The 16,867-nt window shown below is 52.2% G+C and overlaps 1 protein-coding gene across 2 annotated transcripts in view; it reads right to left on the reverse strand.

Annotated features, from left to right (window-relative positions):
- zmiz1a (zinc finger, MIZ-type containing 1a) overlaps window positions 1-16,518 on the reverse strand; it is a 109,369-nt gene extending 92,851 nt beyond the window's left edge. The window contains exon 1 of one of the 2 annotated variants that reach the window (XM_076018428.1): window positions 16,253-16,518. The gene's annotated coding sequence lies outside the window, so the exon portion shown is untranslated. The remainder of the gene's footprint in view (window positions 1-16,252) is intronic. The other variant, XM_076018429.1, reaches the window with a different exon arrangement.
- Between the last annotated feature and the right edge of the window lie 349 nt (window positions 16,519-16,867).

Here is a 16,867-nt window from a genome sequence, read left to right on the forward strand (position 1 = left end):
GAGGTGGGAGGCACTGCACGAGCACTCACTTTCACTTTCTCTCTCCCTCCCTCCGTCTGTCAGCCAGCCCTCCCCCTTGCCCTTACACGCACGCAAGCACACGCACGCCCCCCCACTGTCCTGTTCCACTGCCGCGACCTTGCTTGTCATCGCTATAAAACACGTTTTCTGGGTTGCCGCATCAAAGCCGGGGGCCACTCCTGGAGGACGCCGCCCGCCCGGAGGATTCTGCAGGAGAAAAGTCGAGCGCTGGAGACGGTGTGGAAAAAAAAGAAGGGAGGGGGAAAGACAGAGCGGGACACTTTCGGACAACGAAGCTGAAAAATGTGCAGCGGGGACGGCGGCCTGCAAACGTCAGCAACACCGCAGGATCACCACCACCACCACCGCTGAAGTGCACAAGCATGGATTGTAGAGGCGGAGCAAGAAGCAGCGGGAACAAGCGTGTATTGTGAACGATGACAATGCCGGTACTTCCATTTAAAGGCCCAGCGTGCTCGCAAAAAGAGCATTTTGAACAATGTTCACAGTAATCACCGTTTTCTGAGGCGCCACTTGATTTTCACATCTTCCCTCAGAGTTAAAAAACCTTGAAGAGGTGCAGGTGCAATATTCAAGTGTATCTTCATGCAAGTCAAGTGAGAAGGTTTGTATGGATGGATTTGCGACGCCATTTCATGTCAACAGATGCCTTTAAAATATTCCACACAGAGAGCAGAAGTCAACTAATCACAAATAATGGTATTGTTGTTTGTGCAAGCAACATTCTTGTGTTTTTTGTCTTTTTGTTGCTGTTGTTGAGGTCGCACTAATTCTAAAGTGCGCTACTTTGGACCTACACAAAAACACGCTGACTCATTCGGCAGCAACTTCCAAATTACGCAGTCGCGCCGCCGGCCCCGGAATGTAAACAAGAAGCGCCACTCATTAGGGCGGCTGAAGACGACACGCGGCTGCTCCTTCCAGCCGGGCCGCTGCAGACGGAAGCACGCAAGTCGGGGGGGTGGGGGGGGGGGGGGGGGGGGCGAGGGAGACGCAGACGACTCCTCGCGCGGAGGCCTGAAATAAATCTGCAAAAAAAACGCCAGTGAGTCAGAAATGCATCGAGGCAAAAGTGTGGAAGTGGCGCACATCAAGTGCTGTATATGTGTGTGCATATATATATATATATGTATATATATATATATATATATATATATATATATATATATATATATATATATATATATATGTATATACATATATATATATATATATACATATATATATATATATATATATATATATATATATATATGTCTGTGTGTGTGCAGTGCACACTCTGTGCTCGTCTCTTTGAGTCAGAGCTGTAAAGCAGGCATCGGGGCTCTTTGTGACATCACAAAGGGCCTACCGGGCGTTGTTTTGTGCACACGCACATTTTCCGTGGGCTTCGCGCGACAATCGAATGCGGTTCTATTGAGTGTTGAGCGAAAGGCCAGAGTGACTCAGCTCATCTCAGCGCGTCAGGGGCCCTTTAAAATCTCCGACCTTCCTTCGCACGAGTCAAAACCACCAACGGCTCCTTTCTTTTTTTTTTCCTTCGCTCTGGAAAGCCGTGTTGACATTCAGCCGACGGGGACGTCGGCGATCGCGAGGATCCTGCTCGCTCAATTATCGCTGCGGAAGGATAAAAGTCGGCGGCTGCCATTTACCCCGATCTCCATCTTCGCGCAGGGTAAACAAGATGTCACGATACGTCTCTCAGAAAGGAGGAGGGGACTAATCTGCTCTTCACACATGGCAACCCTCCACGCCGCCGCCGCCCGCCGACTCACTCCAGATGTGCTGAATCAAAGCCGATTCACTGATTCGTTTGCAGAGCGGAACCGGTTTTCTTCGGAGCTCCGACTCGGTCTGCTTTATCTTAAAGGACCACGCCGCCGGCTGGCCTTTTCATTTTTCTTTTTTTTTTTATATTTCTTTAAAAGACAGGTGGAAGGTTATTATTTATTTATTTTTTTTGAACAAACAGCCTGAAAGGGAAGCGGCCCGCACATTGTTTTCCTTGGAGGTCCGCGTTAAGCTACTAAACGCAAACCGCTTAGCGTTGCCGGCTAACACGGACGACAACGAGACGCTGACGTCAGGCAGCGAGAGAGACAACACACATAAATACACAAAATACACAACTTCACGGTGAACAGCCAATAAAAAAAAACGCACAAAGCCAGGAACTATTTTGATTAACAGAGCAGCGTTTTTGTTGGGTTTTGTTTTGTTTTTTTTGCTTGTCATTTCTGACAAATTGTTACCGACCATGTTGAAAACCACCGCGCAACTCCTTTTAAGGTGCCTGTCTCTGTCAGATCAGCTTCCATAAAACAATAAAATAAAATCAGCCTCAGCTGCAGCGATCCATCACAGTCTCGCTGCAACCTCCGTGCCCTCTTCATTTTTTTTTTTTTTTTTTACAGCCTTGTTTTACAGTTGTTGGTTTATTTTAGTGGCAGACGGGAGCCATCTCCAGAAAACCTCTCCGACGTCTGAGTTGCTGACAGGCAGGCGGGCAGGCGGGCAGACAGACAGGCAAACAGACAGACAGACGGACAGACAGGCAGAATTCTGAAACACAACAACGCGGCGCTGACAGGCTGCACTGTCAAAACAAGAAATGAGCCACGAAAAAAAAAAAAAAAGACGGGAGCGTGCGGATTTTAGCTGTCGTCGTTTCGTGAGAGGTTGCTCTTCAGTGGCTTTCAAAGTGGATCTATGATCTGAGCCCGCACACACACACACACACACACACACACACACACACACACACCGGAGGATTAGCCGGCGGCTAATTATTATTCTTAAAGGACAAACGGCAGCTTGCGAGGCCCTGCGACTCTGGACTCGGCCACAAAAAAAAAAAGGGGGGGGGGGGGAGAAAAAAAAGCAGAACAGACACACAGAATATGGCGGGTTTGGCTGAAAGGAGAAGAGAGGAATGCCGTAGCCGCTAAACGCACGAGACCACCTGCGCGTCACTCGACAAACACTCTGCCGCCTCCAAACACTTCAAACGCGGTGACTCGGGTAAAAAGTCGAAAGAAAACCTCCAGGAGAAAGAGACTTCTAGGAATCGGGTGACTCATTCTGTCAGCACAATATTGACTGGATAACGTGTTGGCAGGTGCAAAGACGGCCTGCAGAAAAACACTCACGAAATAAAAAAATAAATAAAAGGACACGTCCTTTAACGGCTTAATAAGCATAAAAAAACAACCAAAGAAAAACTTCACAAGGGGGGAAAAAAAATCTATTTGATTTTGTAGGAAAAGCAACAACGGCAAAGGAGGCGCTGGAGGCCTGTGTCTTCCTGCCAGAGTGCAGCCGTCTGCTGGCTAAAGCCACTTGGCGCCAACGCACCGACTTGAGGGCAAAAAGCTGCCAGCGCAAAGGCAACAATGGAACGTCCCGAAAAAAAAAAGGAATCAATGCGCTGCCGTTAATCTCTCAAAAGTTAAAGATGTGCTCAGCAGCAGACGGCAGGTACGTCCCCGCCCAGCGGCTACAATTAAAACCGCCTCTTGTTTTTATTCGCTCCGTCGTAGCGGATCCAGTTTAACCGTCGCAGGTGTGGGGAGAGGACGCGTGGGGGGGGGGGGGGGGGGACTGTGTGTGCGTGTGTGTTGGAAAGGTAGGCGGGAGGGGGGTTAAGTAAGTAAGAGATGGGCCAGCACCTTGATAATAACTTCCTGGGGATGACTAAGTGACAGAGAGACCAGACGAACAAGCCATCGGCTATGGACGCCCTGCTGAGGTGAATTCTAACGAGAAAGAAGAAAGAAGAAGGGGAAAAAAAGGAGGGAGACCAGGTTTCTGGGACTGTGTCTCAGGGTGTCCGGGGGCCGGCTGGGTGTTGCTCCGGGTGCTGCACCGGGTGCTACTCTGGGTGACCTCCTCCGACGCTTCCAGCCGCACATCAGATCCGGGACACGGTGCGACAGATGTCCACCCCTGCCAGCTCCGTTTCAGGCAGACGGAGGAGGAAGGAGGAGGAGGAGGAGAAGAAGAATGAGGGTAAACGCGAAGGATGAAGGCGAGGAGGGATGAGAGGAGAGGAAGACGGAGGAGGAGGAGGAGGAGGAGGAGGAGCGGAAGGAGGCGCTGCCCCCTCGGAAATCAGACGTCACTCTGTCACGACGACTGTGCGAGACGGGCGCCGCAGTTTGTTCGGAGGGCGACACTACAGAACAGGACGTCCCTGGAGCTGTGACTCTCACCCCGCCTCTTCCCCGGAGGGGTGGGGGGGGAAACATGACTCACGTCCACATTAGTGCGCCGTTTGAAAAAGGAAAGAAAATGCGCAAGGCGTCCAATCCAACGCGAGACAGGGAGGGGACATCGGTTGGAAGTCTGGTTTATTTAAAAAAAAAAAAAAAAGGCAAATACAGACTCGGTGGAGGCAGGCGGCACTTACAAGGAGGGAACTTGGGAAAAGTGCAGCGTGCGCAATAAAGTGCTGCAGGTGTGAGTCAGAAATCGATAGTTTCTGTGTTGCGTTTTCTCATTTGTTGGCGCGGGGAAACCAAACAAACATTCAACACATCACAGAGGGCTGCAAAGGATGATGGGTAGACATGAAGCCTCGATTCCCTCTGCTACACTTTTGTGGCGAAGAAGCGGGACGAGGCCGTCCAGTCCCAACCCCGCGAGCTTCCCAGCCGACCTCCAGTCCTGGACCTCCAGGATCCCAGGTGGGCGCTGGAAGGCGGCGGAGGCCTCGGAACCAGGACGACACGGAGCAGAGAGGAGCTCCTTTTAGCCTCGCGGCAGGACAGGACAGGACAGGACAGGACAGGACAGGACAGGACAGGAGCCCGGGAAACGAAACTTGATTATCGTCGTCGTGGAGGAGGCACAAAGAAAAAAAAAGAAAAAAAAAAAAAACCTGTCGCCCTCCCCGCCACCACCGCCACATTTCCAGCGCAATCCAATAGAGAGGCTTTTAGACCCCGTAATGATTTACAAAGTGACAAGTCAAACAGATTTACTGTGACAGGCTGAAAAGAAAAAAAGGGGGGGGGGGGGGGGGACCGGCACGAACGCCATTAGCGCTCACGTGACCGTCGTCTCCTTCCTGAAGTCGCCCCCTCCTCACCTCCCTCCTTCCTCCCCTCCGATTCCCCCCACACACCCCTCCTCCATTCCCACCAGCCCCCTCCCACCTGTTCCAGGGAGTCCGACAAAGAGCGGAGGCGGGCTCAAAAGGAGGAGCCCCATTCAAACCCCCTGCCCCTCCCCGACCAGGCCTCACTCAACGGCCAGCCCCCCACCCCACTCAAACAGCTTTGTGGAAGTCGGGTTGCTTAAAGTGACAGAGCCCCCCCCCCCGACGGAGGGGATAAGGATCTGGTCACGGAGAGCTTGTGGCCGCGGCTCAATAAGAGATGGTGCGGTAGATTTTGAACGCGGCGGCGGGCGGGAGGTTTATCGTATCTAATGAGCCGTGGATGCTCCGCGGCCTTGGCGCTTCAAGCGGCGAGTTTCAAATTCTTGACGCTCCGAGACGCTTCAAGTGCTCCGTTTGAATTCAATTAAACTGTAAATGAGCAGGGGGGGGGGGGGGGGGGTTACGCCCCTTCGCACCACACACTTGATCATTAGTTTCTAGATAAAAGATATGATCTCTCTGGTGCTTGTGGTTTTCTTTTTCTTCTTTTTTTAAGTGCAACTACTTTCATTTTCAGTTTTACCCAGTTGGGTGGAACAACGAGCCTGTTGCATATAGTTGGAAGCACTTTGCTGCTTTCAGGTGGCCCTTTTTTTTTTGTTAAGATCGGGGTTCCCAACCGGTGGTGGTGGGCAACCGGCGCTGCATTGTGGGGCTGAAATCAAGTCAAAGTTCCCACAGTTCAAGCACAGCCCGCTTCTCCAGCAAAACTGGCTGGCTAACTGATAAAACCGCTTCACTTAAAAAAAAAAAAAGACACATCTGTGTCAATAGAATGAGCAGTCTGGGAAGGATTGGTTCCCCGGTGGAAGACAGAGAAAGGAAATTTGCTGTATCCACTGCGAGAACTGGGCTGTTTGCGGCAGTTTGATTTTTACACCAAGGAGAAAATCAAGCGAAGTTCATTTCAGGTTTGCACTTTTTTGTGTTTGGAACCTTCTTCTTTTTTTTTTATTCGCTGGAGATTGAAAACCCGGCAATCGGCAGTGCGTCTGTAAAAATGTTTTTCACTGCAACAGTTTTAACCGTTTCTTGCTAATTCACCGTGAGGCACGGAACGAAACGAACCTGCGCTGAGCCGTGTCTGTTTACCATCACGCTCCCACTTTAAACACCGACCAAATTTATGTGCGAGTGGGATCGGCCCAGAGACCCTCCGGCCTGGTGCGGTGGTCATCAACCCCCCCCCCACCACCCTTCCCTTCTCCCACCCCCACCACCACCACCACCACCCTCTTCTGCTCCGTGTCTGGAAGGTGAAAAACACCTCGGCTGCTGCTGCGAGCTTTCAGGGGGAAAAAAACAACAAAAAAAAACAGAGCTGCCCCTGAAAGCACCGGGGCCCGACGGCTCGGGGATGTGCGACGAGAACTCTCAAGGAGCGACGAAGCCTCGGGCTGTGGAGATTCAGTTTCCCCCCTTCCAAAAACAAAGGAATTCCAGAGAAAATCAGGGCAGGACCTCACCCCGAGCCAAGACTGCTGCCTGCCGCTACCCCCGCCCCCCCTGCTAACACACACACACACACACACACACACACACACACACACACACACACACACACACACACACACACACACACACACACACACACACACACACAAAAAGGGCAAAGGATTGGTGATTTCATGCAAAAGACAATGCAATGTTGATTTCATATCCGTGGCGGGATGACAAGGTGGAGGATGTGGGGTGTGTGTGTGTGTGTGTGTGTGTGTGTGTGTGTGTGTGTGTGTGTGTGTGTGTGTGTGTGTGTGTGTGTGTGCGTTCGGCTCACAGCTTGGCTCAAATTCAGAATTCACAGACGCGTCTGTCACTGCTGCCGCCGCTGCTGCACGACGCCGACTCGCAGATTAGCGAGATATTGGGCAACAGCCTCGAGATGTTGTTGGTCACACCCCCCTTTCCCTCCCCACCCCCTACACACCCTCCCCACCCCACCGCCTCAATAAACCTCTCCTCCTCCCGCCAGCCCTCCCCCTTTCCCTCCACCCCTCCCCCCTCCCACCCTCCTCCGCCATCCAAAATATGTCTGAGTCAGACAGGGGAAACGTGTGATGCCCTCACGTGCGTCTCCAACAATGTCAACACATGCCGCTCGGCTTTTCCCCTCTCGGCCCGGTCGGTTGGTCGGTCAGCCCCACATCTGAGACAACTGCTCGCTCGATGCAAATTTGAATTGAATGTGTTTGCATGGGTTGGTGCAAGGAAACACCTTGCAAATGCACGGGCAAGCAAGAAAAAATATACACAGTTCAAAGCACGGCCGTCACCACAGTACCATTACAAAACTCTGAAACTGGCCATGAAGTGACTGGACAAATAAAACGACTCAACGTTTTCTGACTGGACGCACAACACAGTGAACATTCAAAATATTGAATGACGTGTGGCGAGGCAACACAACAGTGAGTTAAGTTAAGCTGTGTTACGCTGACTGGAGGAATTCCTGGACTTTCTCGAGGCAGCTCATGCAACAGGAACGACAGAAAACATTTGCGCTCACGAAAGCGTGACACTGTCAAACTGCACTACGCCCCGAAACTGGAAACAGGCGAAGAGCAACCTACAAGTATCCTGTTCTTTTTATTTCAGCCGGCTTCTTTTTCCAAATCAGGATGCTAGCAAGTTAGAGGCACTTCCTGCTCTCGTACGACAGCAGGCGAGCGGCAGGATCACATTGATAATACTTGGCCTTTGAACACTTGAAGAAATTGGGCAAATCAGAGCTTCTCATCTGCGTTTCATCATCCGGGGGAACCGAAAGGACAAATTCAATCGCTGCAATCACTTTTTTTTTTTTTTTTAGACGCTTTCAGTCTGAGGCCCGAAGTGAGTCAGCAGGACTCGAGAGGGAATGTGGGAGTTACATTCAACGTGGCTCATCCAGCTTCTTGTCACCGAGGTATCAGACAGCGTTTTTTTGGAACGGCAGAAATAAATATGAGCCTCGGATCTCCACCAATCTGACGCCTCTTCACTCGTGGCTCATAACTTTGACATGTTTTCTTAACGTATTAGCTTATTACCTCCACATCCATACAAGTAAGCACCGTGATCGCTTTTCGGACCATTGCTCCGAGTCTCAAAGAATAGTTAAAAAAAACAACAACAACATGCATCATAAAACACTGGTACCCATAGCTGTTGCGTCAATACCATTGGCCGGCTAATTAAAGAGGCCTGGGAGCCAATGATAAACATTGTTTGGAGGCTGATCCCTGGCAGGCGCCGAGCACTGCATCACCGCTGTCTCCGGAATACACCCGATTAGCCCGCTCTCATTACTGATATGATAAACGACGGCTTTCCACCACGGCGTGGGTTCGCGGGGAGGAGGTACATGTAGCAGGCGGGGGAGGTTAGAAAAGCACAACGCAACACAATAACCCCGGAGTGGACGGGAGACGAGGGAGTATACACCCTTTAATACAGTAATTAGCAGTGACCGAGTGTTGTGAGATTGGACAAGAGGCGAGTATGACATCAGTTGGCTTCTCATCACTACTTAACACCAAACAACAAAAACCCGACAACTAACTTTTAATTGCTGGAGTTGTGCGGTTTGCCAAGTGTCGCACTGGAGTCTGACCACCGTTTGTCACATCCTGAAATGTAATTTCCTTCATTCCAATTGGTGCGAGACGTGATTGACAGGTGTAGCAAGACGACGACTCCGGTCAAGCTCCAATATATTATTATCAAAATATTGGTCCAGAAAGAGGGCGACGTGGTGGCGGTGCAGTGGTTAGCACTGTGGTCTCACACTGCCGCATGAAGGTCGCGGGGTCGATTGCGGGCCCGGGACCTTTCTGTGTGGAGTTCGCATGTTGCACAAGCTAAATGCAGCGAGTGTTGAATAATCAGACCAATAAACAACCACTGGTTCGCTCCATTTGAGCGTCTTATCCATAATTTATGTGTTTCCAAACCTCGTCCCGTCCCTCCCCGTTTCTGGCCCCCCCCTCGGCTCGGGCACCACAAACCCGCCTTTCCACACAGTCGGTGTGTTGGCACAGAGGTTTCAAACAAGCCCCTTTATCTGAGCCGCCCAGGCGGGGAAAATGAAAGGGATGTCAGCGCTTAGAACCCTGGGAAAGTGCCTGCCTGGTTCTGACCGCCGGTGTCAAAACTGAGCGGGCTGGAGTTCGCAGGGCCTGGCAGGCAGAGGGAATTGGACTTTCCTCCCGTCACGGAGCGACGTCGGCGAAAAATGCTGCAAAACAGTCTTAAGAGTGGGTGCGGCGGAGCTGAAGATAACACACAAATATAGCTTCATTAACAGACCAAAGGCACAAGTGAGTGGTGGTGGTGGTGGTGGTGGTGGTGGTGGGGGGGAGGGGGGGTTGAGAGAGAAGAAGAAAAAAAAAGAAAAAAAAAGATGTCTTGTGTGCAGCCTCTCTCCGGGTCTGCAGAGACACTCATTTGCATGCAATATGCGCCGCGGCGGAGAAAAATGAAAGCCGCCGTTCCATCATCTCGCACATTTCAGCCTTTTGCACTCGGCGCATGTGTCGGAATTAGCATTAACGCGGGAGCGGATATTGCTCGGATCCCTCTCTCTCTCTCTCTCTGTCGCCCCGACACCCCCCCCCTACCCCCCACCCCCGCCTCATAAGCGACGTCGCGGGCGATGAATAAACGCTGCCCCTTTGCATTTAGCGGATCCCAGTTAATTTAGTCTGTCGGAAAACAAGGAAGCATGTATCCCTGGAGGCCGCGCCAGGGAGACGATCCCGGGCCGCCGCCAGAGAGCGTTCGCTATCGCTCTCCATCTCCCCCCCTTTACACCCACCAACACAGCCTCCGCCAGAAAATCTGCGGGAGAGGCGCCGACGCCACCGCCGCCGCCGCCGATGGCGAGACGGGCGAGCGGTCCGCAGCGCCGACGACACGGGAACCGTTTTGCGGGGGAATTATCTGGAGTTAAAGACGTTAAAAGCCATTAGCGGAGGGAGGGGAAAAACACACACACGCCGAGCCGATGGTAACTTAAGTGGATCGAAAATGAATTGGCTGCCAATCAGGCAAAACGCAATATTGCAACATTCTAAGGTCCTGGTGATGACGTGGATATTTTTGACCATTAAGGGATGCATTTAGCCCTCTGTTAACAGCATCCCTCAGAGAGAGTCAACCGAAGCTTCCACGTTGGAAAGGGGATTTGATGCCCTCTGTGACGTCCGAAACAGCCAAGAGCCTGGACCACATGTTGCAGCGCAGAGCTTCTCCGCAGTGCAACGAGCGAGAGGAGAGGAGGAGAAGTAACGGGCGAACTTTCCTCATTTCTTGGCGGGCTTCAGCAACACTCCCACTACCGTCGGAGAGCATTAGTAGAAGTGAGCGTTGCGCAATGTGGAAGAAACTCCGCAGGCATCCGTGTTCAGTTTCGGCCAGGAATTCCCATCAGCTGCTGGGATTTGCATGCATTCAACAACAACAACAACAACAACAGCAAGAGGACAACGACAACGCCACATTGCAAAGTTACAAAACGAAAAAAAATACCCACATAAAAAACAACAACAAAAGCCTCACAAACAGTTGAAGGCCACTGAGGAGGAAGTGGCGGCTGCAGTCGGTACCAGATGAGCAGTGGAACGGCAGACCCACTGACCCAGCATGAAGAGGGAGCGGGGACTAATTAGTGACTGTACTTACAACTGAAAGCAAGAGCTGAGCGAGCTGAGCTGAGGAGGAGCAGTGGTGGTGGTGCTGGACGCACACAAAAGACACACACACACACACACACACACACACACACACAGAAAGCACACAGTTGGAGGATGAGGACAATGAGTTTGTTTAGCTTAAACAGGATTTACAAGCCAAACAGACACACGCCAACGCCGCTCACTCGCACACACAGACGCACACAGACACACTATCTCTTTTCTTCTGCGTGTCGAGAAACCTCTGCCGCCCCCCCACCACCACCACCACCACCACCACCACACAAACACACGCTCACACACACACACACTCTCTCTCTGTCTGCCTCGCCAACACAGTCGAGACTGCGAGGATTTCATCAGCGGCAGGGAGGAAACAAAAAACAGAGGAAAAAAAGAGGGAGAGGAGGAATAAAAAGTGAGGCTAATTGGTCGCGATGGAGAGAAGTCTTGAGTGCAGGCGGCAGCGGCGGTGGCGGGCGGGTGAGTGGATGGAGGGATGGAGGGACGGAGGGAGGGAGGGATGGAACACTGTGTTCCTCCAGCGTGGGGCTCCGACGGCTCATATTGTTCCTGGTGGGGGCCGTGTTGTCATTTATGATTCAAGCCAGTCGGCGGACCGCCGTGACGCCGCCCGCCTCTCCGGGAACATCAAATCAAACATGCATGAGACGGTGACGGCGGCGGTCCGGCAACTTTCTCCACCTCCCGCCCAGCGTCAAGGTTGCAGCTGGACGGGGGGAGCAGAAGTTGATCTGGTCGTTTTCAACAACCGTCGAGGGGGAGGAGGAGGAGGAGGAGGAGCAGGAGGAGGAGGGGGGTTTCGGCCCGCCGGAGGCTTACGAGGACCTGAGTGTGTCTGTTCCCCAAATCTTTTATTTGTTTTGGCAAAAGGGGGAGGTGGTGGAGGGGAAGGGGGTTCTGCTGAGTGCAGCTGCACCACCCTGTTCCACACTACTTGGGAGCAGCAGCAGCAGAAGGGCAAACGGAGCGGCGCTGAGGGAAACTCAAGAGCTAATTTGCGAGAGCAAACGCTTGGAGGGGAAACAACGCTGGACTACAATGTTGTTTTTTTGTCTTTAACATACCTGGCAGTGCACTATTGAGGGGAAATGAGTGAGAATTTGCTTGGTTTTATTGAGAGGCGTTATGTAACTTTATTTGGAAAGTGCCAGAAGCAGCGGTATTTTAGGTTCAAGTTCAAATATTGGACCTTTTCAGATGATTTAAGATCATTTTCAAACCAGAGTCTGGTAGAGAAGCCTTGTGCATGGTATATTTAGCCCTCTGTTTACAGCCTCCTGCAAAAAAGCAGGGGTTTTAGCTTTTGACTCCCTCCTTAAATATGTTTTTGTAGCTTCCACAAGTTCTGAAAGACAAATACAAGTCCAAGTGTGCAACCAACATACCCAGTGACCTTTGTGACATCACAAAGAGCCGATTTCAGGGAACCTTGACAGCACACACGGACAGTATTCTCCAGTATACGTCACCAACAGCCTGGGGAAACTTTTTTATGTATTAACTATTGTTACATAACATCAGTATTAGGGAGAGTGACTTTTGCAGAAACCGAGTGCCTGCACACGTGCCACATCTTTTATTCAGACTCCACCAAAATCCCAGTCCTTCCTGAGTGCCTGACATTCCTAAACAGAACCACAGTGTACAGAACCACAGTGTACCGGCTGCACCGTCCCGGGCCAGCGTCCACCACCCGACCCTCCGCCTGCAGCTGCAGCTCCAGCTCCACCTCCTCTTCCTCCTCCTCCTCCTCCTCCTCAATTCCACCGTCGAGCCCTTCCTGTTTGTTGTTGATGTTTATTCGAGGATGATTCACAAAGAACCCTCTGACCGCCAGCAGGATTCCTGAAGCGGAGCCGCGACAGGCGTGTGGTGCCGCTGAGGTTTCCTCATCCCGGCCGGCAGCCCCCATGTTAGTCCGCGTTTGGCTCGCTGCACCAAACTGATGTCATCACGCTCAGTCACCGGGGGTTTTAGCCGGGGTGTTGCACATTTCTCTGCATTAGTTGCGCCGTATTTACCCAGTTAGAGGGGGCTTAGCTGCAGACTTATGGGTGGAATGACAACAGCGTCCGCGTCTGACACAAGCGAGTCACAAACCTCGGCCCCTGGAAAAAACCTCAACATCAGAAGTCTCACCAAGCAACCCCCTGTGGGGGGCTCTGAAAAATAACACTTTTTATAATAAAAAATAAATAAATACTTTGCTCTCAGGCTACACAAGTTTTTCCCTTATTAAGAAAAACCTGAAAATAGGCATAATCAGAAACAAAGCCCGAGTCTGGATGATTTTTTTTTTTTTTTTTGCAGAGTTGCTGCCAAGACGAACCACAAGTGAGACACAGAGGAGAGAGACGGGGATGGAAACAAAGACCGACTTCTAGCTCGGGACATGAGTGGGCGGGCGGGTTTGGGCTGACGGCGAGACACCAGCCGACAGGAATCCGTGTCCAACGTTTGCGACGACGGCACCCCTCCCACTCCCCCCTCCCCCGCCACCCCCACCTCGAAAGCAACAGCGAGCGCGCTGATGAAATGTCAAGTCCGTCAAAACAGTCATTAACGTTCCAGCAGGTTTTGAAAGCACGTGTACAGATGGGAGGCTCTGTCGACACTCAATGTAATCACTATTAGTTTCCTGCTTCGCAGGAGTGCCAAGTACGGGACTTCGATGCGCTGCTCAGTGAATATCATCTGCAGGACATCATGACAGGGCATCCAGAACGCAGCCGCAGGTGACTTTGACGTGACTGCAGTGTCTCCTCAAAAACTGATGGGCCAGTCATGAAGAGGAAAAAGCTGCAGCGAGGGCTGTTTACTCCCAATCTCACTACATTAAATCCAGATGCAGACAGCATCGTAACAGCTGAATAAGATGAATCTGTCCATTAACCGCGTTGTTATGCAGCTGAGACCAAAAAAAAGAAGAAAAAAAGAAATCTGCTGCGATGGAAATGTACATCTGCAACTCCTGTCGCCTCCCTCAAAGCTGCAGCGAGGAGGGCATGAGATTAGCACACGGCCCCTTCCTGGTGGAGCCTTTTAAAAATGAAAAATCCCCAACTTGATTTCTTAAAAAGTGACTCTCCCAGAGCTTTTAGTGCGTTTAGTGAATCAGACACTGTGTCTTATCTCAGAGCCTGGCTGGCTGGCTGGCTGGCTGGCTGGCTGGTTGGTTGCAAAGAGGCCCCATGAGGAACAACAGAAGGAAAGAAAACTTGCACACACACACGCACACACTTCCAAGTTCCAAACAGTTGCAGATGGTTTTAATTCCTCGGCCCCGTTTTTTTTCACAATTTATCAGGTAACCTGCTCCCAGCGAGCGGCTTTGTTTTGCTGCTAACGCTCGGCAAAGATGACTTATAACGCTAATTTAGGGCAACGCGTGTGCGTGCGTGGGTGTGTGCGTGCATGGTGCGCACGCGCGTTGCACAAAACCCTCTCATTAACGGCGGGGTAGGCTGACAAGTGTTGCTGCCGAAAACAATTTCATTACATCACCGATTTCAATTAGCAACAAAAAGGAAGAGGAGACACTGGAGGGTGAGCACAGCACACAGAACACACGCACACACACACACACACACACACACACACACACAATATGTTTACACGAAACACTGCCGGAGCCACACAAGAGGGAGAACGGACACAATAACGCAGGGCACCTGCAATCCGGTGCAATACTCCTGTAAGCACGGCAGACTGCGTTTGCACCGCCGTGTCACAAAAGAAGAAACAACTGGCTGCGACTTGAAGGGAGGCATCTCAGGGAGAAAAAGCACTTTGAGGTGTTTTTTTTTTGTTTTTTTTAATAGGATGGTGGTGACGATGGCGTGGCTTGTTTTCTTACCAGCACAATGAAGGCAGCAGCAGTCGCTTGTTTAATGGTTGAATATGGCACTGAGTATTTTAGGGGATCCCCCCCTCTCCCACTGCCCAACAAAAGGGGGTCTGCTTCATAGCTCGCCCTTCTTTTTCTTGGGTCGCCTCTGACTTAGCGAGTCTATTTTTTAACCCCACCACCCTCCCTTGCCAAAGTTTAGCAGGGTGCACATTAATGAAAGAGTGTCAGTCTCCTCCTCCTCCTCCTGCTGCTGCAGCAGGGAGCCCCCTCTCTTGAGGAGCTCTGCCCCGGCTGGCCTCATATCCAGATGGGAGGAATTTTTACGGGGAGGGTCCAACCACCACCACCACCACCACCACCACCAGACCACCATCAGACTCTGGGCCGGTGGGAGGGGTGGAGGGAGTGCAGCTCGTCCATACTCGGCTACTACTTCAGCGGACGGACGTCTGACACTCTCTCACGTATAATCTGTGCCTTAATTGCATGTTTGTGCAAGCAAAGCTGAAGTTTACACGGCCGCTCGGGTTCACTTGAGCCCCCTACTTGAGTCCCATTGGGTGGGGTGGGGGGTCGGGGGGGGGGGGGGGGGGGGGGGGGTGCTTGAAGGGTCCCACTGACCTTAAATTGGGAGATGTGTGCGCAATCATGTTCTCCCTCTCCACCAAATGGGCCCCCTGAGAGGATGCAATCACTGTATTTATTCCAGTTCATTTTAAACAAGGTGGCACCACACGAGGGGCCGTGTTTGGCGCGCGAGCGCGTGCGTGCGTGCGTGAGCATTCCAACAGGTAAAGGCGGCAGCGCCTCTAATAGTCAACAGAGCTTGATAGCTCAGTGACACACATTCGCAGCTTAGCGTCGAGAGCCCGATGCCATCAGCTGATCGACCGCATTCACGCACGCACAAGCGAGCAAGCAAGCGAGCAAGCGAGGGAGCGTTCGCTCAGCCAGCCCGCAGTGAGAGCCACCCTCGTCCCTACCTGGTGTCTGTCTCCGCACTGCAGGGCGCACCGACCGACCCCTGCGCCACCCGCGTCTACGACCACGACGATGGTGGGTGGTGGTGGTGGTGGTGGTGATGGTGATAAACACACACGCCGCGCCGGGTAAAGGTGCCCTGGATGCGGCTCTCTCCTCTCCTCCACCCCCCCTCCAGCCCGTCCCTCTCTCCCTGCCTGCCTGCCTGCCTGCCTCCCCGGCCAGCACAGCCAGCACAGGCAGCACAGCCAGCCAGCAGCCTCCCGCCGCCCCTCCTGGCACGGGTTCATGAGCGGCTGTTAAAGGTTTCCAGGAGGTCAGCCTATTGTTAGCGGGTTAGTATCCGTCCAGCGGGAGGCGAACCCCCGTCCACAGCCGCCACACACACACACACACACACACACACACACACACACACACACACACACACACACACACACACACACACACACACACACGAGCGGCCGAGACCCCCCGCCCCCCTCCAACCTCGCCAAAAATAACGATTTAAAAAAAACTTACTTCCAGCTAGCGGGGGTCGTCAAGGCGCAGCTCCGCCGTATTGTCTCTCCCCGAAACCTCGTGTTGTGTTGTTTCTTCTTCTACGCCGCCGCTCCGTCTCTCCGCTCACACACACATACACACGGGCACACACGCACGCACGCAGGAGAACAACAGACGACAGCCAGAGCCTTCAGAGACAGTGTGTGAGTGACTGACTGACTGAATCAACTACCGTAGAGCACGGCAAGTTGAAGTGTCAGATTACACTGGCTATTCAGTTACCACCACGGAGGGGAGCCGCGGTCGGCGCCAAAAGGCGGCCTAGATTCCGACGCGGAAGGACACCCGAGCGAAGAGGGGGAGGGGGAGGGGGAGGAGGAACGACGCGCTAACAGGCTACGGCTTTTGTCTGCTGCTGCTGCTTCTGCTGCCGTGTGTGTGTGTGTGTGTGTGTGTATGTGTGTGTGTGTGTGTGTGTGTGTGTGTGTGTGTGTGTGTGTGTGTCGGAGCCAGCACTTATCTGGTTAAACGCAACGCCACTTCTCTTTATCTGGGGCCGGCGCTTGAGAGCGATACAGTCAGGAAGTAAACAAAAGCTCACACACACACACACACACACACACACACACACAC

This window comes from Nelusetta ayraudi, unplaced genomic scaffold (assembly GCF_046127955.1).
Source record: "Nelusetta ayraudi isolate G7.1 ecotype Tasmania unplaced genomic scaffold, CSIRO-AGI_Nayr_v1 ptg000008l, whole genome shotgun sequence".
NCBI lineage: Eukaryota > Metazoa > Chordata > Actinopteri > Tetraodontiformes > Monacanthidae > Nelusetta > Nelusetta ayraudi.